Source organism: Ursus maritimus, unplaced genomic scaffold (genome assembly GCF_017311325.1).
Source record: "Ursus maritimus isolate PB19 unplaced genomic scaffold, ASM1731132v1 scaffold_19, whole genome shotgun sequence".
NCBI classification, from domain to species: Eukaryota; Metazoa; Chordata; class Mammalia; order Carnivora; family Ursidae; genus Ursus; species Ursus maritimus.
This window is the reverse complement of record NW_024424341.1, coordinates 47,069,698-47,095,812: the sequence shown is the minus strand read 5'-3', so window position 1 is coordinate 47,095,812 and position 26,115 is coordinate 47,069,698.

The window sequence follows — 26,115 nt, the reverse complement described above, 5'->3', positions numbered from 1 at the left end:
ATCCCCAAACCCTGAGATCACAACCTGAGCCAAAGGCACCCCTCCTTGCACCAACCTTAACCTTCTCCACATTAAATAAGGTTGTAGATAAACTGACTGTAGCGACAAAATACTGTTGAACCTTGAACACATGGTTTTCAACCCTGCGTATCCACTTATGCGTATTTTTTACAGTACATACTGTAAGCGTATTTTCTCTTCCTTATGACCTTCTTAGTAATATTTTCTTTCTTCTGCCTTATTTTAAAACCATATATAATACATATAACATAGAATACGTGTTGTTTATGTTTTGATGAGGTTTCTGGTCAGGCTACTAGAAGATATGCTTGAGAGAGTGAAAAGTTACACATGGAAGCTGCTGGGGCGTTGAGAACCCAATGCCTGCATTGTTCCAGAGTCCCCTGTCCTTGTGAATGCGGTGGGAACGCATCACAAGTATTCCCTTCTCCCAGCAGGCTTAATCCTCAAATGATTTGAGATGATTTCTCCCCAATTTATTTTTTTTTTAATGTTTTTTTATTGTATTATGTTAGTCACCATACAGTACATCCCCGGTTTCCGATGTAAGGCTCGATGATTCATTAGTTGTGTATAACACCCAGTGCACCATGCAATACGCGCCCTCCTTACTACCCATCACCGGTCTATCCCATTCCCCACCCCCCTCCCCTCTGAAGTCCTCAGTTTGTTTCTCAGAGTCCATAGTCTCTCATGCTTTATTCCCCCTTCTGATTACCTCCCCTTTCTTTATCCCTTTCTTCCCCTACCGATCATCCTAGTTCTTATGTTCCATAGATGAGAGAAACCATATGATAATTGTCTTTCTCTGCTTGACTTATTTCACAGCATTATCTCCTCCAGTGCCGTCCATGTTGTAGCAAATGTTGAGAACTCGTTCCTTCTGATGGCTGAATAATATTCCATTGTATATATGGACCACAACTTCTTAATCCAGTCATCTGTTGAAGGGCATCTCTGCTGCTTCCACGATTTAGCTATTGTGGACATTGCTGCTTCCTCCCCAATTTATGTACTGTCTCTTTTCTTCATTTTTGTAACTACTACGACATTATGATGGTTCTAATACAGATGAGACAGCAGAAGCATTGAGAGTGTAGCTAACTTCCTTCTTGGTATTGCTGCCTTGGACTCCATGTGATATAAGCAGGCTTGCCTGCAGGAGGCATGAACCGATTCTGGCTCCTCCTGGTAGCAAATACATGAGATTAACAGCCCTCAAAGTCACAAGCTAGTGTAACTTCCCTATGTGACAACCCCAGCAGCCCTTGTAAACAACACTGTCCACTCCCAGTGTATTTCCTTTGTGCACCCCATAGAGAGGACCCCCCCAGAGTATATGATACTCCACTCATTTTGGTTAGAATTGTGCATTCTAGACTTCGCCCAGGAACTGCAAAGCGCTCCAACCATGGACCCTAATAAAGGCATCTGCCCAGTTCCCGCCCTTCTTTCTGCCTGCACTCCTCCTTGACCCCCTCGTGGAGCCCTTTCAGGCATGTTAGGATCTAGGATCTGTGAGTAATAAACTTACCTATTTTAATTTCTTCTGTGTTCTTTTTAAAAATTCTTTATTTGAATTCAGTTTAGTTAACATGTTCCATATTATTAGTTTCGGAAGTAGAATTTAGTGATTCATCACTTGCATATAACACCCAGTGTTCGTTATGCCAAGTGCCCTCCTTAATGCCCATCACCCAGTTACCCCATGCCCCATCTCCATTCCCTCCAGCAACCCTCAGTTTGTTTTCTATACTTAAGAGTCTCTTATGGTTTGCCTCCCTCTCTGTTTTCATCTTATTTTATTTTTCCTTCCATTCCCCTCTGTTCATCTGTTTTGTTTCTTAAATTCCACATGAGTGAAATCATATGGTATTTGTCTTTCTCTGACAGACTTATTTTCCTTAGCATAATACTACCCTCTGGTTCCATCCATGTTGTTAAAATGGCAAGATTCCATTCTTTTTGATGGCTGAGTCATACGGTATGTATGTATATACATTTCCATACATACCACATATTCTTTATCCATCTATTGATGGGACACCTGGGCCCTTTCCATATTTTGGCTATTGGGACATTGGGGTGCGTGTGCCCCTTCAAATCACTGTTTGTATCCTTTAGATAAATACCCAGTGGTGCCATGGCTGGGTCATAGGGTAGCTCTATCTTTAACTTTTTGAGGAACCTCCATACTGTTTTCCAGAGTGGCTGCACCAGCTTGCACTCCAACCAACCGTGTAAGGGGGGGGTTCCCATTTCTCCGCATCCTCGCCAACATCTGTTGTTTCCCGAGTTGTTAATTCTAGCCATTGTGACTGGTGTGAGATGGTATGTCATTGTGGTTGATGCGTATTTCCCTGATGCCAAGTGATGTTGAGCACTTCCTCATGTGTCTGTTGGCCATGTGTAGGTCTTCTTTGGAAAAATGTCTGTTCATGTCTTCCGCCCATTTCTTGATTGGAATATTTGTTTTTGGGGTGTTGAGCTTGAGAAGTTCTTTATAGATTTTAGATACTAGCCCTTCAACTGATAAGACATTTGCAAATATCTCCTCCCATTCCGTAGGTGGCCTTTTAGTTTTGTTGCCTATTTCCTTTGCTGTGCAAAAGCTTTTGATCTTGATGAAGTCCCAATAGTTCATTTTTGCTTTTGTTTCTCTCGCCTTTGGAGAAGTGTCCAGCAAGAAGTTGTAGCGGCTGAGGTCACAGAGGTTACTGCGCATGTTCTCCTCTAGGATTTTGATGGATTCCTGTCTCACATTTAGGTCTTTCATCCATTTTGAGTTTATTTTTGTGTCTAAAGGTGTAAGAAATTGGCTCAGTTTCATTCTTCTACATGTAGCTCTCCAATTTAGCCAACACCATTTGTTGAAGAGACTGTCCTTTTTCCATTGGATATTCCTTTCTGCTTTGATGAAGATTTGTTGCCACAGAGTTGAAGGTCCATTTCTGGGGTCCCTGTTCTGTTCCACTGATCCATGTGTCTGTTTTTGTGCCAGTATCAGACCGACTTGATGATTGCAGCTTTCCAATAGAGCTGGAAGTCTGGAATCGTGATGCCTCCAGCTTTGGTTTTCTTTTTCAACAGTACTTTGTCTATTCAGGTCTTGTCTGCTGCCATACAGATTTTAGGATTGTTTGTGCCCATTGTCATGCACTGAAATATAGTTCTCAGACACCAACCCGAGTGGCCATGCAGGGCTGCCTTTGCAAGGGAGAGTAGCAGAGCTGAATCCTGCACATAGCTTTTATTTTTATTTTTTTGTTATTTTTTTTTTTATCAGAAAAGCAAGGACAAACGTATCAAAGCATGGGAAAGGAGTCCAAAGATGTCAAACAGGCCTGCACCCTCCCCTGTATGCAAGCAGGCAAGGAGGAAGTCATGAGATAAGGGAGGAGGGGAATGTTTGAGCTAGCAATCGCCAGGTGCAGGAAGGAGGGTTGAGGGTTACTTTCTTTCATAGCTCTTAATCTATGCCCTACCCCAGGGGATCATGGGATCCTGTTCCTACCAGGCCATTGCATTCAATAGCCTGAGAACAGGAACCCTTCTGGTGTTTCATCTGCTTCCACAGTCACCGCTTAGGGCTTACAATACATTTTCTAAGAATGACTCCACATGTTCCAGCTCTATGAAAAATGCTGATGGTATTTTGATAGGGATTGCACTGAATGTGTAGATTGCTGTAGGTAGCACAGACATAATTTCTCTCCTTCTGCTGTATTTAGGCTTTATTTGCTGTTCTTTTCCAGCTCCTTTAGGTGTAAGTTTAGGTTGTGTGTTTGAGACTTTTCTTGTTTCTTGAGAAAGGCTTGTATTACTATATACTTCCCTCTTAGAACTGCCTTTGCTGCATCCCAAGGTTCTGAACTATTGTGTTCAGAATATATATATATATATATTTATTTATTTATTTATTTATTTATTTATTTATTTATACATACATACATACATACATACATACATACATACATACTCTTCTTTCGTTTCCCAGTTGACCCATTCATTCTTTAGTAGGCTGCTCTTTAACTTCCAAGTATTTGAGTTCCCTCCTAATTTGCTGTTGTGACTGCATTCAAATTTTAAAGCATTTCAGTCTGAAAATATGAATGGTATGATCTCAGTCTTTTGGTACCAGTTGAGACCTGATTTGTGACCCATGATGTGATCTATTCTGGAGAATGTTCCATATGCACTAGAGAAGTATGTGTATTCTGTTGCTTTGGGATGGAATGTTCCCGAATATATCTGTGAAGTCCATCTGGTCCAGCGTGTCATTAAAGCCCTAGTTTCCTTGTTGATCTTCTGCTTAGATGATCTGTCCACTGTGGTGAGTGGGGTGTTTAAGTCCCCTACTATTATTGTATTGTTATCAATGTGTTTCTTCAATGTTGTTATTAATTGGTTTATACAGTTGGCTGCCCCCAAGTTAGGGGCATAATATGTATAATTGTTAGATTTTCTTGTTGCATAGACCCTTTTATTATGATATAGTGTCCTTCTTCATCTCTTATTACAGTCTTTTGTTTAAAATCTAGTTTGTCTGATAATAAGGATAGCTACTCCAGCTTTCTGTTGATATCCATTGGCATGATAAATGGTTCTCCACCCCCTCACTTTCAATCTGGATGTGTTTGGCTCTAACCTGACTCTCTTGTAAGCAGCATATCAATGGGTCTTGTTTTTTAATCCAATGTGATACCCTTTGCCTTCTGATTGGAGCATTTAGGCCATTCCCATTCAGAGTAATTACTGAAGGATAGGAATTTAGTGCAACTGTATTACCTGTAAAGTCAGTGTTTTTGTACATTATCTTTGTTCCTTTCTGGTCTTTATTACTTTTGGGCTCTACACTGTTTTCCCCAACGGCTGAAGTTTTGCAGATCTCTATCTGGGTAAACTTGGGTTGGCTGTTTGTTCCTGTTGATCTTCTGGGGGAGGGGCCTGTCGCCTGTCGCATGGACTCTCAGGGCCCTTGTCCCGGTGGAACTGCTCTTCCCTTTCAGGGGTACAAGCTCCGTGTAAGTCATTCCAGGTTCCACTGTGTGGCAGTGTTGTGCTCCCTGAAGGCTTTCAGCACTGCTGGGGGGGCGGGGATGAAAATGGTGGCACCCCGCTCTCTAGCCCTGTAGCTGAAAGGTTGCACCCCCCTCCCTTCAGTAAACCCCTCACAGAAAAGCAGTCAGTCACTTTTGTCTCCCTGGTTTCCATCCGCACTCTGTGTCCACTCAGCCTGTGACTCAGTGTTTTTATCTCTGGCAAGCAGCTGAGTTTCAAGTTGCTAAATCTTACTCCTGGGATGCGGACCTACGCTCCTCCTCCTGGAGGAGGGACGGAGGGCTCACGGCGCCTCTGCCTTTTGCTGGGCACCTGCCTGGAGAGCAGCAGTGGGACCGTGCAGCAGTTCCCAGTGTAGGGCAACACCAAGAGGAAAAAACAGCGCCTAGACTGTTTTCAGCCAGCTTCTCTGCTCTGATGCCCATGAACTCTGCCTCACTCATGCACCTACATTCTTCTTGTGACCCCGGGGATCCTGTCCCACCTGGGATTCCACCTGCTCTGCCATCTGAGCACCTTTAAGCCGGGACGTCCTCCAGCAGAGCAGATTTCTAAAAGTTCTGCTGTTCTCCACTGCTTGTAATACTTTGCATAGTCTCCTTGAGCTCACTACCTACCCCCCCAGCGTCAGCTACATCGGCCCTGATTCAGGTCTCCGTACCTCCTACGTTCCAAGAAGTGGTTGCTTTTCTATTTGTAGAATTGCAGCATTTCCTTTCTCAGATCACCAGGTGAGTTTGCAGGTATTCAGAAGGCTAACTAGCTGAATTCCAGGGACCAGATTTAGGGTCCCGCACTCCTCTGCCATTTCACTCCTCCCTCTCTTTCTTTCTTTTTGATAAATGATCTCATCCAAGTCGTTCACATTCCTGTGACAGTTCAATCAGGTGAAAACCTGGAGACTTCATGAGTCACGGGTTGTTTTGATATTTCTTTGAAGTGAACAAACCTGGGACAGGGCGGAGTGTGTAACGGCTTTTCTATACTTAGGAAGGTCACAGTGTTCCATTAGGAGCAATGTTATTGCCCCGGGTAAGAGATGAGAAACTTCCGGACTGAAGTACTGGCATGGGTTCCGCATGTGGAGACAGATACCTGTCCGAGGCTGCGCCACTGACTCTGAACTTAGGAGGGTAAATTCTATTTGTTTTTTTTGCCAAATCATCATCAGTTCTTCTGTGTCTCCTCATCGGCACTGCCAGCAACATATGCACCAAATCCCCCCTGCCCCCATTTCCATCACTCTTGTAGGTTCTCATGAGTAATTTGGATTTTTTTTTTTTTTTGATCAATGAGAAATGATCTTTAAGACGATCACTGAAAGCCATAGTCAAGATTTAAATATGGGAGACCTGGGTGGCTCCATTGTTAAGCATCTGCCCTTGGCTCAGGTCATGATCCCAGGGTCCCTGCTTAGCAGGAAGTCTACTTCTCTGTCTCCCACCGCCCCCGCTTGTGTTCCCTCTCTTGCTGTCTCTGTCTGTCAAATAAATAAATTTAAAAAAAAAATTGAAAAGATTTAAATACAACATTGTCATCAGTTCATTGAGGTAAGAGCAAGGAGGGGCTGTCGGCCACAGGTTTAATCCGGGCATTTGACCATGAGGAGTTAGGAAGGCAGGTAACTCATGGCGATGGTGTCCTTACAGAGGAAGATAAGACCTTCTGGATGCAAATATAAAAACCTCTTGAAATGTGGGGAAGGAAATGGCAGGGAGTCTCTTTCCGTCACTGCAAGGGCTTCGGAAGCTACGTGTGATGAACAAATAGGACAGAGATGGAGATCTGGGAAATGTGGGTCAGAGACGTCAGATCCTATGTTCGTGATCTCATAAATTCCTGTGTCGTACTGAGGACGGATGCTGTTGGATGACCAAGCTTACTGTACTTTTCAGTCCAAAACCCATGGCAGGGATGGAGAGGGCTCTCTGGATGATGCAAACATTGTGGGCACAGCTTTCAGATGTCATGGGGCAGAGTGGCTGTCCAGCCTTCTGGACATGGGCGCCATCAGCAAGGCGTGTGCCGTGCGTCCACAAAGCACTAGAATGGTAGGGATGTAACCCCAGTGTTGGAGGACATGGCAGTGAAGCTGATCCACGGCTGGCAGGAAACTCGGCTCTGCTGGAGCCCCGTGACGGGGTTACTCTCTGAGACCTACACGAGGCACTGCTTAGCTGGGGGGCAGGTTGCCGGGCAGAGGCAATGAGCATTTCTGCCTCGAACAGTCCACCTAATTGTTAAGGGAGATGTTCCTATCTTCATTCAGAGCCAATGCTGCCTTTGTACCCGTCCTGTGAGGAGCAGAAGGAGGATTCCTGTAAGTCATGGAAACTGATTCCATGAAGTTGGGTAGCAGGTATGCGGGCATTTAACATGGTAAAGTGAAGTATAACGGTGCATTCTGGGGTAGCTGTTATTTGGTGTTCAGCTGTACTATGGAAAGGCCGATGTGTTAGCGCGAACGCCTGGGTGGCTCAGTCGGTCAAGTGTCTGCCTTCAGCCCAGGTCCTGGGATCGAGTCCTACATGGGGCTCCCTGTTCAGCGGGGAGCCTGCTTCTCCCCCTGCTTGAGCTCTCTCTTTCTCTGACAAATAAATACAAATTTATTATTTTTTAAAAAGATTTTAGTTTTAACACCATTGTGGAGGCATTAAAATAATCATATATTGATGAGAGACTATACATGGTACAGGAAAACTGTCATTTACTTATAAAATCAAACATTTTTCTTTCCTCTTAAAAACATGTAAATGCAGCAATGAACACTCCCTGAACTTTTCTTCCTTTCTGTATTTTTCTGTTCCTCCCTACTTCACTCCTACAGAATACGAACATTTTTTCCCAATCAATAGGGAAACAGAAGATGAGGCCGATAGGTGGGGCGTGGTGTCCACCTCCTCATGGTTATTACAGGACACCTAGTGCCCAGCGCGCGGGGTATTATGGGGGTGACGTCACATCGTATGTGCAACACGGTGCACCATAACTTCCTGGGGAACAGAAAATCAGTGTCAGGCAACATTGCCGTAACCAACGTATGCACGCTGCTTACCACATAGAGACTTGCTCGGACATGAGCGCTCACTAGCCTTCTTTCTGTAAACTGTAAAGTGCTGTGAAAGCATGTGGTCCTTCAGGATGGCGATGGTGGTCTTTGCTGGGAACCGACTGTAAACTCACAACAGTGAGAAGTAAATAGTAAACTCTTTCCTGGGAACTCAGCAGGAGTTGTTTGTGTTGACATAAGGTGGCGGGTGTGGGGGGCTCAGGTGCGCTGTGCCTGCGTTCTCCAGTGTGGCCACTAACCATGGGTCTCCGGGAGCAGCGTCCCCACTAAGAAGGAACTCATGACAGATGCCAATTCTCAGACCCCGTTACAAACCTGCAGAATCACCATTTCTTCTATGGAACCTGGACACCAAATGATTTCTGTGCACGTTCAAACTTGAAAGCACATCATTGCTTATCAGCCTGGGTTTACAGTAACGAGCTCAGGGTGAGTTTTCAGAACCACCATCACCTGCGCCCTCTGCCAGAGTCTGTCTGTTGGTCAGGGCGAGAGCGTCAGTGCTGCTTTACCTCTGTGCTCCAGGTGCTTCTCAGGTAGACCAGGGTGAAGCACAAGGAGTCACAGATACATCTGTGAGAGCTGCTTTCAGTTGAAGAGAAGATACCAGAGTGTTCGGCCTTCCCTTGGAAGGCGCAGGTCAGTGCAGCCCACGTTCCCCGTGCTGTGGCAGGATCTGTGGCTGGCTGTGGGAGGGGAGGACATCTGGAACCGGGACGGAGAAACTCACACAAGTGTTCGCGTAGGACCTCTTTTCTTCTGAATCCTTCCTGTGACAAAGTAAAGGAGCGGGTGGCCTTTTGTGCATTTCAATATCCTTCTGCCTCTGAGCTGATGATAGCAGGTGATGAGGCTGTGTTGCGGTCTTTAAAGGCTTCCAGGTGTGATTTCTCTATATAATCTCACCCAAGAAAGAAACCTGTAACAGAAGGGAGAGGAAGAAATGGCCGCTTCTCAGGTAAATCTTGTCTTGACCTCTTGACCTAGCTGAGGGCAGTGTTTTCACTTTTTACTGAAATGCCACGTATTCAGAATGTGCACACCTTTACTTCTCTACCTCTGGTGGAGCTGCCTGCCAGATTTATTCTGGACCTCCATTTATTCTTTTAGTGATGGTCAAAATCAGCCCTTTAGCATAATTCTCTCTTACATCCCTGGGGCATCTCTCCATTCTCTCCAACTGGGTTTTCTACGTGGCATGAGTTCCTACCGTGAATTCATGACCTGCCACTATTGAAAATGTTCCCTTTGTTGACAGATCAATATGGGGATGAGTTGAAACCCAAGATTCTCACTGGAGATGGGTCAGGTTTCAGGACCCCAGCAAAGGAGGAGAAGCCATATTATCGAGGTTCTGTCTGGGTGCGGCCTGAGTCTGTGTAAACTAGATGAACCCGAACAAACCACATGGTTATTGGGCTCAGAATAAGCCAAGGGCCTGAAACAGCCTTGCTGTCTAGCTTGCTTCAAAGAAAGACTTACTATTTGAAATACATTAAAGATTATAGGACATGGGAGCAATCTGTGGCTTGAAATTTCATAAAAATAGTATATTTTCACAATTGGAATCATGTTATGATTTGCCCCCCCCCTTTTTTTTTGGTAAACGATATCACAGAGTGATGAGTCCTTCTACGTGCTTCAGGCCACTGATATCCATTTGCCCCGTTAGCGCTGATGTTAAGTATATTCCCTTGGTTCAGGGTTTCTCTGCTGGATGCCCCCAGAAAATGAAGGCTCTAACCTTTCTTTACTGGAGATCCTGGCCTTTGCAAATAAAGGTTCTAAATTAGTCAGTTTCCATTTTATTCTGCACAGTATCACAGATATTCTCTCCTTTATTACTTTTTAAAATTTTCAGCGAAAGGAAACAAGTATCCTATAATTACTGTATGTTCATGTGTCTTAAAATTCTGTAGTATAACTCAGCACAAATGACAAGATTTCAAGGAAATAATCAGGCATTTGTTGGTATTAAGAAGGAACTATTCATGGTGTTTTATCATGACGTGAACCTTCTCCTTCCACGAGGTTACCTGTAAACCTTCACTCTACATTCGCGGTAATTCTAGAAACTTAAGTGGCATAGAATTGTTGCCCACATCCTAGAAAAAGCTATCTGTTCCCTATTCCTGATTCAGTAGTACTTGGAAGTGGAGTTAAGGAGGTGAACATTGAAAATGCTTCCTATGTATTCTAAGGAGGCCATCAGGAAATAGTGTTTGGAGAAATAATATTCTTTTTTTTTTTTTTAAAGATTTTATTTATTTATTCGACAGAGAGACAGCCAGCGAGAGAGGGAACACGAGCAGGGGGAGTGGGAGAGGAAGAAGCAGGCTCATAGCGGAGGAGCCTGATGTGGGGCTCGATCCCATAACGCTGGGATCACGCCCTGAGCCAAAGGCAGACGCTTAACCGCTGTGCCACCCAGGCGCCCCTGGAGAAATAATATTCTATATTCTTCTCTCCCGTGCTCTCTCCTCTGCTGAGCGTAGTGCTGGATTTGAAATCGAGGATTCTCCGACAAGAGTCATGTTTCTTCTTATAAACAGGGCTTGCTGTCTCCAATCTGAATCTGGTCAACTTCCTTGGAAAAGGGAAGAAGCCTGGGATAGGAAGAGACAGGAGACAGTAGACGCACACGAGGTAGATGGGAATGAATGAAGCAGATGACACAGGAAGGGGGCAAAGATCACAGGAGAAAACGCAACCTTCAAATGTGATTTGGGATGCTCTGCTGGAATGCAATGATTCTGGAAGCCTAGGTTTAATTTTCTGGTGGTGACAGAGGAACATCTTCTGTCTTCTCATTCTTCACATGCTCCTACATCCTCTAAGGACTTAACCTTCTGTTCTAGTGTCTTCCAGGGCAGTCACAGTAAGAACTGAAAGCCTCCCCATGGCCACCAAGGGTCTATGTGATCTGATTGCTGTTCCATTGCTAGCGGAGGCATGTGAGAATCTGTACACACAGGGAGCTTCTAACGGGAGGCCCTGATGTGGTTTACTCCTCTCTCGATGTTTGGGTGCACTAGTGTCCTGGAGACACACACACAGTCTGGTACGACATCAGGAACGTGGGGTAGACTGACCTTCCCCTATCAGATCTTATGCAGAGCAGCCCTCCTCACGGAGGCTTCCCCATTGACCAGACTCTGCGCTCCGTCCTCAGTAATGTACGTGGGAGCTTCAGTTTACATGGGGCTCACAGGAGAGTAAGTTGGCCCCTTCATTAAGACCTAATTGATGCTCGGCCCCATCAAGGACAAAGCGCCAGAGTCCTTGGGGATGGGACCCTGGAGATGGCAGTTGTAAAATCTACACAGGAGAGTCCAACATAAAGCCAAAGCTGAGAATGATTTTTCTAAACATTGCTTGTCAAAATGTCATGTATAGACAAGGGCGCTCGGCTGGCTCAGTTGGTAGGATATGTGACTCTTGATTATGGGGTCATGAGTTCGGGCCCCACGTTGGGTATAGAGAATGCTTAAAGAAGTCAACTTAAAAAAATTTCACGTGTATACAAGTCACTTGAGGTTTACATTAAAGACAGATCTGGGGCCCCATGCTCAGGTATCATGATTCCCTAGGTGTGGATGAAGCCCATGAATTTGTATTTTTAACAGCCATTTACGTTGCTGTCCCTGGAATTCATTTGCAGTAACACTAAGCTAGAGAAAGCAGAAGAGCACACCTGAGTCCCTTATATGCAACCATCCCCCTCTCAACACAAATACTGCCATTGCCAGTGAAAACTAACCGTTTCTGGAAGGACGACATTCTCTGCTCATCCCCTGCAGGTTGGGAAAGGACTAGATAAGGCCGTGGTGTCTGAGCACAGCTGTTTGGGGTAAACAGCATCTGCTCATGCATCAAAGGAATGTTCCCTAAGCATCTATACAGGCTCCAGCTATGTGAGGAGGCCCTGAGTCCAGAACACTGTGGTGGGAATCTTACAGATATTCGAGTTAATCTATAGCCCTGGGAATTGGATACTCTATGTTCATTTTTTCCAGGGGGATTTGGACGCTGGGTGTGCCTCCCTGGGAATAGAGATTGTCTTCTTTTTCATGACCAATAATCTTAAAAATAATCTTCTATGCTCTCTATAGAGAGCAGACCAGGAGAGAGAAAGGAGAAGTGGGTGAGAGGCTCTGAGGGAAATCTGAAGGGTCAATCATTTCTACTTACGTATTTGGTTAACTTTAATGCGTGAACTATCAGTGGCCATCCCAGGAATCGAAGGTGGGGTGCTCTCTGTTATCTCGGAAGTGCTGTTTTCACCAGAAGGGTGAAACTGACTCACTGAATTGTAAATACTTTGTTCTCCTTTATCTGAGTCTGAACCTCAGCAAAGTGCCAACTTGGGCCACTCAGGAGATGGACTTGCCGGGAACCCTGTTCTGAGCTGTTCTGAGAAGGGAGGTGCAGGGACTGGCAGTGGAGCCAGGGAGGGCAATTTTGTGGTCTGAGCTCATTTTTGACAGGAGCTGAACTGAAAATCGTTCTTAGGCTCCGCAAGCCACATTGGGGCAGAGGGACTATTTTCAGTGGAAATTCTGGGGTACCTGAGCTCTGTGCCCACTGTGTGAGGCCCAAAGCATGAAACAGGAATCCAGGGCATCAGAAGGGCTGCTGGACAGGTGAGACTGATGGGTACCGTATGTGTTCATATGGCACAGGGTGATTCCGGATGACCTTCCCTGTTCCCCATCTGCTTTGGGGTCCTCTGAATTGTGGCAGGTGCTGGACTCAGGACTTTGAGGGGTTCACCTGCTCTTTGTGAGCATCATGTGAAGTTTCGGCGATAGGAAAGGCAGAAACGGGAGAAAGCACCAGCAACTCTGGGTGTGATAACCATGTTGGTCAGAGGGAGGTCTGGTCTGTCCTTAGACTCTGGTTCCAGCTTGCCTGAACTGTGAACTCAAGCTCGTGGGCTTGGCTGAGATAGGATTCAGGTGTTGTGCTCTGCAGACCCGAGCTGGTGAAGGGAGGAGCACATGACTGCACATCTTGGCCCCGAGATGGGTGGTACGCACTGTGAGTCCTGTTCACGTGCGGATCACTTCGTGGGAAACTTTCTGCGCAGGTGCCGTCGGGAGCCATTACCAAGAGAAGTCTGGGCAAGTGAGGGCAGAGTGCTGACGGTTTCTTGTGCACACGTGTGAAGCTGAGTGAGGGGAGGCAGGGGAGGCAGGGAAAGAGGAAAGATGTCACACGGAGTCCTGAGCCCACATTGCAATCAATCAGGTGAGATAATTAGGCTAGATGAGAAGAGTGCTCAAACTGAAAGGTGGTACTGAGCGGTGTTAAAAGATTAATTGATGCACAGAGTTTTAAGAGTTACATTGATCCGTTAGTCTATTCGAATGGTTAGGCACATGCCATCTGTAGGAGGTGGCGATGAGGTTTTTAGAGAGGATATGGAAGCAAAGCAAGGGGAGTGTTTCACTGGATATACCTTAAGCAGTTACCCTGTTCCTAAGTTCGTTTTTTCCCACTGCAGTGTATTGGCTGTGAATTAAGATATGGTTTCCTTACAGACGCTACTGAGCCGCATCAGGCTATGGCTTCCCTGCTTAACAGTGGAAACACAGTAGTGTGTGTTTGAATTGTTTTAATAGATTTGCAAGTATAGGTCAGCAATTGTCCACTCTGCGTACCGTCATGACCGCATTCTTACACTATCTCGTGTCCCAGAGCCACGCCATTAAGTCACCTGTGTACAGATCAACGATCCATCTTTCATGATGTGTGTCATAGCAGGAGAGAGACATTTAACTGAAAGTACACAAGGGGGTGTGTCACCAAGGGTGCTGTATTTACAGTGACCATGGGGCGTGCTGTTTCAGGAATGTAGCACGTCCGTTACTATAGGTGTGAGACCACCACCTCCTATTGCATTAGTTAAGGAATTTGACGGTATACGACAATATTTATGTAATCACTGAACTAGGCGCAAAACGTTTTAGTGCCTGTGTCCCACGATTCCAAAGGGTTCTACGCATGCACTTGGCAACGGCAAGAGGAGGACACACTTCAAACGGATGAGCTGGTAGGTCTGAAGATGAAACTACTAGTGACTGGGGGCAATTAATGGGGATTACTTAGAAAATATTTAAGTTTATTTTGTATAATCTTTATTTTACAATTAAAGTTATACCTAGGTGTGGATGTTTTCTAACTACTGTAACCAATTTTCACACATTTAGGAGCTAAAAAAGAACACTGTGCTGTTTATGTCTGCATCTCAGCGGGCTTGGCTGGATTTTTTCTGCAGGTTTTAGGGGGGAACCTACTCCAGTACTGACGTGTGGTTGTGGAATACCGGTCAGGTTTGGTGGGGTGAGGTCCAGAGCCCATGACCAAGAAAGAACTCTTGAGACGTCTTTGGTGCAAAAGGTGGTTTTATTAAAGCACAGGGACAGGATCCGTGGGCAGACAGAGCTGCGGCCGCAGGGTTGTGAGGGGTGGCTGATTATACACTTGTTGGGAAAAACGGAGGTTTTCAAAAGGATTTTCATTTGTTAAAAACGACTCACAGTAAACCAGAGCTTTTGCCATTGTAAAGTTAAGGTTGTCTTTCCCTCTAGCAAGACAGTTGGGAGCTTCCTGGAAGAATATCACACATATCCTGCCCAGGAATATGGGGGGACGGGGGGGGGGGCGGATGCAGGGTGTCACCTGTGCTTTGTCCCGAGCTAGCCTTCTGCTCCCTCATCATTTCCCCCCACTGGAATCTTTAAGGTTGTTGAAGGTGGAAGGTCTCATCCTCTGTAACGTCTTCCTGCTGAACAGGGGCATAGGGATGTCCCTACCTGTGGGCCAACACTGGTCAGTTGGGGAACATACAGGGGAGTTATGAAAGAAGAGACAGCTGAATCCACCACGGAGAACCTAGATGAACCTTCCTGAGTAGAAAGGATCATCTGCCAGCTGGAAGTTATGGCAGTGAAGGAATCTTACAGTAGGCAGGGAGGCACCAGAAGTAACAAAATACGGTTAACATTGTAATGAGAAGTCTGAATAAAGGACCTTTTGAATTTGAGCTTTGATAATCTTCCTCCTGTCCAGGAGTTTAAAGCAATTACTAAAGGATCTGAGTATTCATGTCAGGTAGAATCTGGGAAGTACTTCTGTGGCCATCTGGAAGGTACGCACACATTCTGTTTTTATGATAGCTCAAGGTCTACTTTGTGCAACAGTTAAACCATCTAATGCATTTTATTTTGTAAAACTGCTTTGCATATTTGTATTACTTTAATAGAGAAATGTTGAGTGTCATGTACGGTTGAGTGTCATTTAGGGCTTTGACCATGTACTTAAGAGCCCCCATATACCAAACATTCTCTAGTCTCAAAGAGGGAGTCAAGATGGACACTAGGTGGACATACCGATGTGAGACAGAACGTGTCCATCATGGTTTTAAATTTGGAAGGTTGGCTGGACTGGTAATGGTTTTAATAATGCATCTGGGCAAAACCCAGAGTATAGCAGCCTATCCGGCCTGGGGGAAGCCACCGCCACCAATTAAGAGTCACATAGCCACTGGCTCCCAGACAGGGGCCAGCATCTAATACTGGGCCTCCTTGAAGTGCAGTCAGGATTCTCAAGGGCTATTCAGTTTTGAAGGGCCATCCTTTGAATTTGTGTAATTATTTCAGGCCCATATTTGGGGAGTTAATGGCTTGATAATAATTCCCTTTTTCTTCAAATTGCTCCATGGGCATAGAGGACTAGGAAGGCATATTTGGAGTCAATATAAATATTAATTTTTAAGGCTTTTGTCAATTGCAAAGCACAGGTGGGCATTATGAACTCTAAGACCTATCTGCTGACAGGGCTTTGTCCTCAACGGTCTAAGACTATAGCACACCCAGTTTTTCTTACCCCCTTTTCCATGAAACTGCCGCCATCACTAAACCAGCTGTCATTTGCAGTTTTAATAGAGGCGTCTTTTAAACCTGGTTGACTAAAATAAGATCCATAACCTCTGAACAGTTACGCTCTTTAGAAGTACGATGGTCAGGTCCAGACAGAAGGGTAGCTGGGTTTAAGTACTATTTCAGGCATTACCTATAAGCATTACTGGGTGTTTAGTAAGCTTCCCATCATCCATGGGTGGCTTTTGGCTGTGAAGTCAGTACAGTCAGGGATTGTCCCATAGTGAGCTCTGATTCTCCTTTTTCCACGAGGACTGTTGTATGCCTGGCTAAAGCCTTTGTTTGCGATTGTACCCCAGCAGAGGGGGCTTCTAGGGTTAATGTGACTATGAGGGATGAAACCAGCAAGACCTCTTTGAGGTCCAGCGTTAACAATATCCTAATTACAGGGAATCACTGGCACGTGGGAGAAAACTTGTAAGAGGTAAGGGCATAGTCAAGTACATTATCCAATCATAAAGGGGGGTCATCCATTATCTCAATAAGTCCACAGTTAAGCCATGGAGTGGGGTATGCTCTGGCTTTTAAGGACGGATTTTGTCATCCCAGCGACACAAAATTGGTCAAGATGCAAGTTGAGTTATACAGTTGGGGGATTAATCCCATTTTCCAGTTTAAATACTCGTATGCCCATGGGGTCCTGTTGTTATTCCCACAGAATAAAAAGCATGAAGGTTCTCTATATATGCATTATTGTGTAGAACTAGAAAAGCTATTTCTCTGAAGTTTACCTCAAGTTGTCTAGCTTAGGCAAACAACCTTTAAGGACAATCAAAACTAGGATTTAAAATCCACAAAGCTGGGTTACTGAAACATAATTTTTCTAAAATAACCCTCATTTCCAGAGAGAGCCAAATCAAGACTAATTTGTTTGCAAAACAAGTCCCATTTTAACAGACTTGGCCTATTTATATAGCTCAGCAAGAATGATCGTACAGATGTTTTAAAATTTGCTTTGCTGGATGTTTTTCCAAGGAATCTCTTATTTGAAAAACAAGCCCAGTTGTAACAAGCTTGGCCTAACTCTTTACATAAGCTCAGCAAGAATAGTGAGTGATCACACAGAGCTTTTAGAATCTGCTTTGCTGGAACTTTGATAAGGAATCGAGGTTGAACTTTTAGTAGCCTCTCCAGGCCAGAAGCCAAGCCACGCACTTTCCATCAGACGTGCCTGCGATACCTGTAGATTTGGGCGAATTCCTCTTCACTGAGGTCCCTGAAGTATCCTGAGGTTCCTGCACCTGCCAGGAAGTGACATTCTTGACTCACCTGGTAAGGCTGCTGGAAACTTCCGTAAGCAAGGTATCAGGCCAACAGTTCCAAGGGGCTTTATGGCTCCAGGTTTCCTAAAGTCAACCTCAATTCCTTTAAGCTGTTTGGTCCTGAGTCTATGCATGTCTCTCTCAAATATGATATTCCGGTCAAAGCCTTGGTAAAATAACCAATGTTTCCAGTGATGTCCTGTTACAAGGAGAACAGATTCTTAGGCAAACAACTATGATTCCCATGGAAGAAAGAATACTGAGACATTCTGAATTTCAGAAGGTTTAGGTAGAAAAGTTAACTGCTTTGTTTTATTCTTTCTGTATATCACTGATGTCTTAAGAGAAGTCTTCTTAGAGTAAATATCAGAGAACCAGCAATGTTTCAACCAAGAGTGTACAAAACTATCATCTTTTAGTTCATTTAGTCCCATATTACTATTCTTGTTTAGTCTGAAAGCAGTTTTAGTTCTGGAAATTCCTGCCTGTATTTGTCTGAAGGTCCTTTTTATGAATCTCCTTGATGAAACTCGTTTTGCAAGAGAATAGGAACAATTATAAATAAAAACTCAGAATGGACATGGTTAGAGATCTGATGACACTTTACAATATAGCTGGCAAGGAAATCAGGTTATTTCTGTGACATATTAACACTTCAGTGATCAAAATATCAAAAGTGATGATCTTATGTTCAAATATTAAAATTTTAGGAATTGTGTATCAACTCTAGAGTAATTATAGCATTTACCCAAATGTAATCTAAGGCTTAACAGTGCTTCCAGAGTAACTTAACATGCCCAACAGAGAGGCTTAATGAGTTAAAGAGACTTCATTTACAATTTAAATCTTGGGGAAATTTGTTAAAACCTTAAGGGATTTAAATCCCTTAAGATTAGGGATCTTCTAAGACCTGATAAAGGCAAAACATAGAAACTTTTTCTGGACAGACAAAAGAGGGAAAAAAATTTTTTAAATCAAGAGCAGACCAATTTAAAAAAAAAAGACAATTTTCTTGAAGATTTATTTGACAGAGATAGAGACAGCCAGCGAGAGAGGGAACACAAGCAGGGGGAGTGGGAGAGGAAGAAGCAGGCTTATAGCGGAGGAGCCTGATGTGGGGCTCGATCCCGAAACGCCGGGATCACGACCTGAGCCGAAGGCAGACGCTTAACGACTGTGCCACCCAGGCGCCCCAAGAAAATTGTCTTTTAAACAAAGAATTTCAATGTTATACCACTGTACTTTTAAAAATCTTTTTTTAAATTCTTAGTCCATCCTGACCACACCTAAAATTCCTTTCTAAAGATTTCCCTTCTACCACTTTCATCTGCATTCAGATTTTGTCCCAAGCCATTTCTTTCCAAATAACCATCTTATTTCGGACAAAATTACCTTTTTTTTAAACCTTCAACAAAGATGCATTCCCATTCCCTTTCTTCTACTTTTCTCCGTACCGAGCGGCTTACCTGATTTCCAGCGATTTTAATTATACTTACCAACTTTTACACTCCCAGAAACCTTGTCTCCAGTGAAAACTAAGTAGTAACCAACTGTCAACTGTCACACCTGAATTCTTTAGGTGGCACATTTGTGAATCAGTTAACCACAAAGCACGTTTACCAGCAGACTCAAATATCCTTAGTTTTTTGCATGAAGTAGTCAAAAGCACAAGCCTATGTCCAGTACTCAATGCTCTAGCGCTTTACCCTATTTGGGAAAGACCCAGATGTCCAATGAATTCAATCCTATTTATCATCCAAGCAACACTTTGAAGTTTCAGGTTGCCAAAGACTTCGATGAAAGCTATCTTAACAATTTCCTAGGGAAACTTTGATAAGATAAACCATTTCATTTTTTTCTAACAATTTGCAACCGAGATAACAGCTTATTTGACCTTCAGTAAACCTCAACAGAATGAAAGTTTCATGTTTACTGCTGATAACTTAAAAGGTCTAAACTGACAAACGTACCTTAGTTGAAATACCGAATAATGTTTCACCTGGGCCCACCCCCTTTTCCATTTTTACCTGAGATTGGTGGGGAAATCTGGAGTGGAAGGTGTTAAGTCCAGGGGGTGCTCTTTTTGCTCCTTGCCAGGGAGGGCAGAGGAGCCAATGGTGCGGGAGGCACGGAGGAGGGTACAGAAGCCGGTTATGCAGGCCGCACCCTAGGTGTGAGAAACAGGAGAAGGGGCAGGGGAAGACAGAAGAGGCCAAGAGCTGCCCGAGGCAGAGAAAGGGTTCCCGGTTTTAGAACTCATCAGCTCCCACAGAGGAGCAGATGCCACGCTTTCCCACCTACACGGGCGGAGGGGCTGGGCAGTCCATGTCAGGCCAGAGAAGACGGGGCGTTCCAGCAGCTGCTTGGGACTATTCCTTAAGTCCCCGTCCCGAGGGAGACTAACCACAGCTCCAGTGATAGCCATTAACCTGGGAAATGAGCGAGGGAGAAGCCCCCACATCTATCAGGAGAGAGAGAGGAGTCTCCATCTGGGATGGCCTGCTTTTCCTCTAGCAAACTAGGTTTACTCAGAGGAGGCCTAGTTGGATAATCCCCATCCACTATGTCAGGAGTTTCCTAGCCCACACATCCAGAGAGAGGTGTAGAGCAGTGAAGGCACGCTAGGTCCACTTGCCCTGTGTCCCGCAGAAGAGACCTGACTGATAGACCCCACTGCAGCCATGCAGTGTTACAGGAGATAGTCCTTTCCTAAACTTTGCAATCCGAATTTTTTCCAGTGGGTTAAAAGGCATCCCAAAGGAGAATCCTTGGGGACTGAATAAGCCTACTGAGGCCATGCTAGAGGAGGTCCATTACCAAAGACCCCCCCCCCGCCCCCCCACTCCCAGGTGGTGTTCCACACCCAGGAGGAGTCGAAAATTCGTGGTGTCAAAGCAACCCAAGGCATCTCCTGAACAAAATCACTATGATCACTGCCCTTAAAGGTCCCCGTAGGAGGAAGGACTGCCCTCCCCACACTTCCCATTGCATTCTAGACTATTATGGGTGCCGGTGTATGGACCAAAATAATCTGCCATTTTAAACCCATGGAAAACACCAGAAAGTTTTACAAGGGGAAATTTACCCAATTGTCTAGCTTTAGTTAGTAAAGGACATTCACAAAGACAGAAATCCATCATGGTTCTAAGCGACATTCCAACACGCGTAGTCCTTACAGCCAACTTCCCTAGGAAACGTTCCCGGTTGGGTTATAATTCCACTGGGGACTGGTTTCGGCTGGCTCCCGGTGGAGGTCCCGCGGCCAGAAGTGGCTAGACCAGGGATGTGGAGGGGATCGCATTAGATCAGTCAGGAGGAAACCTCACACGGGAGTCTTAAGATTGGCAGCCATGCTGGTCACTTAAGTGGCTGTCCCGTGCCCAAGACAGAGGGCTTTGTATAAGGACAGCAGTACAGAGAGAGCATCAAGTTTCTGGGTCTTTTATTACCATCCCAGCCAGGGTACTCACTTCCAGCCAAAAGGCAGGCTTTCTCCTCCCCGTAGAGTAGCCATGGGCTAGAGGATTGCGGCCTAACCTAGCGACATGAAAGTGTTCCAATAAGACCGTACTCCTTGAAGAGCCCCTGAAATGAGCGTAAAGGAAGAGGGGAGAAGGTACTCACCAATTCTGCATCAAAGCTCAGAGTCCAGATATAAAGACTCAAAGGCCCAAGTTCAGGCACCAAAATGGTGGGATTTTGGAATATAGGGGAGGTCCGGAGCCAATGACCAAGAAAGAATTCTTGAGGTGTCGCTGGTAGCAAAACTGACAGGACCCATGAGCAGAAAGAGCTGCTGCCCCGGGTTTGTGAGGTGTGGCTGATTTTATTCTTGGGAGTTGAGGGAGGTAAGGGAAAGGGAGGTTTCAAAAGGATTTCTGTATGTTAACGAAGACTCACAGGATACCAGAGGCCTTGCCATTTCAAGTATCTGAAAAGACGAGGGCTAAGGAGGTCCTGGATACAGCGGAATCATGGCTCATTACACGAACAGAGCTGAGAACTGGGAAACACACAGGAAATAGGGCAGAGGTAGTCACCGCCTATCAATGGGGAATAATAAAAAGAGCAACATCTACATAAAAGACGGAGGAGATCGTATAAAGAACAGAGGTGGTCACAAGGACAAAAGTGCTTTGAGTCACCCTGAACTCAGGTAAAGCTATGGAGGAAATGTTGAACCTGTGAATGCACTTGACCCACTCCCTGTGCCTGGACTGGATGAAAATCAAGGCAACATTCGTCCAGATCATGAGGCCAAAACATAATTTAAGGAATAACGATACTATGTACAGCAAAGGTATGATTTGGTTCTGATATCCACAGCAATCCTGACACACTTTGCTGCTCATCTCACAGTGGCATGCAAAGGAAAAGGAAAAACTCAACGTACGCGCAAGCTTTTGCTCTAAGATCCTTCCAACCCTCGTCCATAGTGCCAATGTCAACGGTCTGGAAGACACCCGAGATACCCACTGTGCCTCAACAGACACAGCCCTGGCCACTCAGTAAACATACCAAAGAAGTGTGCGTCCAAAATCGTGGCAGAAAGCCAAAAGCTGTCAGTGTGGGCGGGACTCAGTGTGGGTGGGACTCATTCAGAGACTATGTCCAATGAGCCTATACTCCTGTGTTTGGCAATAAAATCTGTAGAACTTCACCTACCTGCAGTGAAGCAGAGCGAGACAATGGTGAAACACCTACCAGGTTACCACGATTCCAGGTACCGCCAGCAACACGAAGATCATTGCTATGGCCAAGCCCCTGGAGGGAACAGAGGAATAATCGCTCCTCTGAGCAGAGACGCCCAAGGAAAGTTTATGACATCAAAATTGACATTGCTTGTTTGATCCGCTGTGACTGCTAAAGATCACTAGAGGCAGGAAAAGGAGGAGACAAATCCCAGGAGAACTCCGTTCCAAGACTGTGGTGATGTGAATGCATATGAAGATATGACTTGTGTAAGCAAATGAAAAGAAAGCACGATACATTTTTAGAATATATTTCAGTTTGCTAGCCATGCTGGGGGGGGGGGGAGAATAGAACACTTCAGTCACTCAAACCACAAAAACGCATTGATTAAAATTTCAATTAGAAATGTATTAAAGGTCATGACGTGTTCAGAGAAACAGAGAATTGTATCGGCGTGGTTTTGGTATGAGTAAAAACTTCCGAAACCACTGGAAAACACTAACCATGAAGGCCGAAATGACAAATTAGATTACAAGAAAATTAAGAACTTTGCTTTGCATCACAAGCTCAAGAGAAAGAAATGGAAGTGGGGTGAGAGGACTCCTAACCTGTACAGAACGACAAAGCCTCAAGAAAAAGATGTCACAACAGAAAAAAGGGCGCAGTAACTAACTGGACACATAGGAAAACAGATTATCCAAAGGATAATGACCAACTCCATAGTAGAGTAACGAGACCAACAAAAGAGCAACTAAAACCATAACTTGGTAACATCACACACCAACCAGGAGCCCAACATCAAAATCACATAACTCACCAAGTTTTGGGTTGTATGTGGTAAGCTAGAAATCCCATATACTGCCGGCAGATGTGAAAATCGGGACAAGGTTTTGGGGAAGGGTTTGGTAGGATCTATTAAAGCTGCACATGTCTAACCATATTTACCAACAATTTGGTCCCACATATACCGCCAACAAATATGTGTGCATTTTCCACTAAAAGACAAATTATTGACTTTACACGCCAGTACTATTCATGACAGTCCTGCACGGAGAACCATCCCCCTTCCGTTGATGTTAGAAAGACGCAATCGATATTCACACAATGGAATCGGGTCGATCTACTCTCATGAATGATGCATGAGAACATGCAGGAGTACAGATCATTTCACAAAGAGAAAGAAAAAAGGCCCAAATACAAGAGAGTCCCCATTGCCTGATTACATTTATATAAAGTACAAAAGTGAGTACGGCCTCTTACCTTACATGTTAGAAGAGGGCTGACCTTAGGGAGAAGTTACTGAGGAGCTCAAGGGGAATTGTAGAGGACAGTATTTTCTTTCTTGATCTCACTGGCTTATAGAGAGGTCGTCAGTTCCACGGTGCTGTTCACTTGTGATCTACACGTGACTTGACTTTAAAAACAAAAACATCATCAAAAACATAGAATCTAAGTAAACAGGTAAGTATCACAATATAAAGGTACTAACAAATTGGAATTAAAAGTAGGAAGTAATTTCACACTGTGACTAGATTTTAAAAGCAATCTAATTTCTAGCTAAAGCAACATGTTACTGAATGTACAATCATCACAGAGAAAGAATGAAACATGGAATTTTAATATGAATACAGGAAACAAGAAAAGAGAGTAAAAAAAGAATAAGGTGTTAGGAAAAACACTTAAAAACTTGGAAAACCCAAATCCCAATATCTCCATTGGAATATCAAATATAGACAGACCACATGTTGCTGATAACATTAAACTTTGCTTGAGGGGCGCCTGGGTGGCTCAGTCAGTTAAGCGTCTGTCTTCGTCTCAGGTCCTGATCCCAGGGTCCTGAGATCAAGCCCCACGTCCGTTCTGGGCCCAGTGGGGAGCCTGCTTCTACCTCTTCCCCCCTGCTCATGCTTTCTCTTTCAAATTAAAAAACGTTGCTTGAATATATTCAATTGGAATTATCCTATAGCTAAAAAACAGGAGGATAAAAGCAAACAAAACAAAAACCCGTGTAGTGATAACCAAATAACCAGCACAATATAAATACCTTACAGAATAATCTTTAACATGAAAGGAGATTATCACTGTTATTAATAGTGTTATTTTTCAATATCAAAAGTTACACTCTTTATTCTACTTCATGGGAAACACCTGTGTGCACATATATACACACGGAGACACACATAAATACTTATATATAGGGAAGCATTCCTTTTTACTCATGCAATATAAATCCATCACAGAGGGATGACACCATCAAGTTGGGGACATAGGTAGTTTCCACTTCAGCACTTTGAAAATAAGATCAACTAGCAACTGTTCACAGAAGAAATCCATGGGCAAACTCTCAGTACTCAGGGGTGAGGCTGAAGAACCCCCTGGACCACAGAGACCAAGGAGGACAACATTAGAAGGGTAAGAGGAGCAATTCGACGTTGACCACAAGGCACCTGCCCAGGGCCAGCGCAGTATCCCGCTAGGAGGGATCAGCAGGAACTACAACTGCTCCACCGAGAAAAAGAGAGGCCACGGTGGGCACCCAGCATTCCCCAAATGGCAAACCACTTCCTGGGTGGCCCCCTGAGATCCCTCCTCATGGGGATCCCTGGGGGCATCTGTGGTGCTGGACCAGTGCGGATCCTGAGACATGGAGAGGGTGGGTAGGGCTTACAACAATCAGTGCTCAAAGACTGCCGGACAAGCCTGTGTTCCACCTTGCAGCCACAATCAGCGATCCCAGTGACTCCGCTCACGTGCAGAGTGGAGATGAACCAGCTGTGTCTGACTTGGTTCTCCAGTCAACAGGTTGAACTAGAACATTAAGGCCATTCTATGGCTCTTCATGAGTCGGTATGCAAGTTGGAAGTCACCCCCCACTGCTGAGCATAGCCTCCAGTCCTGCCCCTCCAGGAAGACTGAACAAAGACCCTGGGCATCACAGAGCCTCTCTTACAGGCTATGGGGAGAGAGCCAAGCCAGCAGCGTTGCCCTAGTGTTGAGTGTAACATCTGACTCTCCCTGACCAGGGAACTTGAACAGTGAATCCAGGTGTCTCACAGCCTAGCCGATGGTACTGCCCGGCAACAGAGAATGGCCTTCAGTCCTGCCCAGTGTTGAGTGATCACCTCTGGCCCCACCTAAACCACAGAGTTGCCAGCATAGGTTTGGAAAACACAAAGGGGACCACATTGTCAATGGACATGTATCTTAGAGAATGAGATTACATCCAAAATGATGGCAAATGTTTTAAACCAGAAGCTGCCATGTCCCTGGGATAACTCCAGAAGAAATGACAAAAGTTGGCTACCTTCAGATGACTGAGAATAAAACCACTCAAACTTGCCTTCGTTCCATTTCAGTAAAGGAAGAGGTACAGATACGAGAGTGAGAAATTCTGCAGGAGTCCGATGGAACACTCGACCAGACAGATCATTCCAGTTATCTAATGCACACAGGTATTTGTTTTCCAAGGTTCAACATTCACGTTCAAATAGAGAGGACTCAGCATGAAACATGACTTGTGGACTATCTTTTCATGAAAAATAAAATCCAAAATATTCACTAAAGCCTGACACGTTCCTTTGCATAAAATGTACAGTGAACGTCCCACAATTATTAATGCTTTATCTACGGTAATCTAACGTTCTTGATCCTGTGTGTTAGTGCCAATACTGTTGTCCTTTTACTGACAGAAAGGATTTAGATAAAGTTTAGTGAACCTCTCAATATTGGTAGAGTCAGCGTTTAAATATGGATACGCTAAAATTCAACATGGGGCACGCAGGTCAAATGCCCTTTCAGAAGGTGACTGTGTTTTGATTCTCTTTCCTCTTTGACACCCAACAATTCACCCAGAACAGCTTCCATGAATTGAGACTTCAAACTGAAAATTCCAGGCTACACACATGGTAAACACACAGGAAAGTTCCAGCAATGAGCCCACTTTCACACCCGGAGAACCAAGACTACACACTTGTGTATCTGACATTTTCAAACGACTAATATCCTTCCTGAAGAACACAACTATAAATGTGTCCCCAGACATGGGTTCTCACTATGTGTTCCCTAC